This window comes from Manacus vitellinus, unplaced genomic scaffold (assembly GCF_001715985.3).
Source record: "Manacus vitellinus isolate BGI_N305 unplaced genomic scaffold, ASM171598v3 scaffold_131_pilon, whole genome shotgun sequence".
Classification (NCBI taxonomy): Eukaryota; Metazoa; Chordata; class Aves; order Passeriformes; family Pipridae; genus Manacus; species Manacus vitellinus.
The window spans coordinates 225,303-227,034 of NW_021938958.1; positions in this window are offsets into that span (position 1 = coordinate 225,303).

Here is a 1,732-nt window from a genome sequence, read left to right on the forward strand (position 1 = left end):
TTAGAAAAGCCAGTGCTTGCTGCCTATGAGAAATAAATAATCTGGTTTTATTATAAGCAAATTGATTTTAGTAAAAAGCAGGGGGTGGTGAGATTTATTTCCTCTCTTTCATTTAATTCCAGGAGTTTTAGGTGCCTTGTGGAGACTGTAAGGTGAAAGGCCCCATCTGGGTCTGACACCAAGGAAACGTCGTGGCCGGGGTAGGGAAAAAATATATAAAAATGGAAAATATACCCTGGCCACGTGGCTGGCCTTTGAGTGCAGAGAGACCCCTCTGTACCTAGGAGTACGTCATCAATCAATCAGGAGGGAGGGTAACACTCCCTCCTGAGTTCGAAAAATTACCTTTTAAGGTAAAATACCTTACACCTGCTGAATATTTAGCAGCTAATGTAACCAAAAGGGTATGAAAGGGTGCGTTTTTCAAACGGCAGTGTGCTCGGACCAGGTCACAAGTTCATGCACCCAGTGTGCTGTTAACAAAGCTCTTTGTTTCACTGTATTTGGCCATCTTCTAAATTTTAATTAGAGATATTTCTCACACTGCCCCACCTCAGTTTCTCTTTCTTAGAGCAGACTGAAATGCTTTGGAGGTTTGGGGAAGGACAACCATTGCCCAAGATGTAGAAACAGTTTGCGTCAGCTCATAACTTCCACCCTCCACAGAGATACACTTGTGCAGTGCTCCCTCCCTGAAATCCTAAGGGAAAGACACTCCATGACACTGATTACATCCATAACAGTAGGAAATGGCACCCAGGTGCTTCAGGCCCGGAGCTCAATCTGTGGAAGGAAAAGTGAAAGAGCTAAACTTTTTATTGGCCTTCCTGTGAGAGAAGGGTTTTCAGACTGAATAGGGAGGGAAGTGACATGGGGCAGAACAGGTGACAGCAAGGCCTGAGTCTTCATTTCCAGGCACTACCACAGGAAAGGTCTTCACATTCTTCATTCACAGTGTTGAATGAGGGAATCTCTCCTAATTGCACTTGTCATCAGTGTCTCCAGACTAAGTTCATCCTGGCCTGGGAGAAAGGTGTATTAAACTTTGGGACCATCACCTTTTTGAGCAAATTATTCAACCCAAGACTTTTATGGACCACCTGAATGCTTTCCTTTAGCATCTCGAGAAAATTAGCTTTTGTGCTTATCCACAACTTTTATAGTTCTACACCTTTTTGCTTTTTCCTAGCGCATTTTCTCATACCAACATCTTCTTGCTAGCAAGGTAAGACGCTAATGTTAGGTGAGGCCGGGACTAACGACTGCTTCATTGAAACGCTAAATAACCTGGACACACTAGGTAAATTTCATAAGGGAAACCCCATCTCCTTGTAACTACAGCTGGGGGAAGGGAGGGCTCAGGTTTGTTTTGGTTATTTTTTTTTCTTTTTTTTCCTCTCTTTCCCTCGGCGGCTGGGATTTTGCTTTTGGCTGGACTCGGGAGCGATGTGGGGAAGGGCGCTCCGAGTTCATCTTTTTGGTCAGATCAATGGCTTCTTCAAGCCCCGAGGAAGGTCCCAGTTTCCCCTCCGACCCCTCGTGACCTGCTCTGCCCACGGCCCACGGAACGCCTGTTCCCGGGTGAGAGCCCTGCGGTGCTTGCGGTGGGGCGTCACACGCGACCGCTGCTGTCACAAAGACTGCCAGTACCTTGTGGGGGGTTTCCCTTTCTTCGAGGAGGGAGGTGTCTCCCTGTTCATAGCTGGATGGACTGGCACCCCTGTCCCTTGCC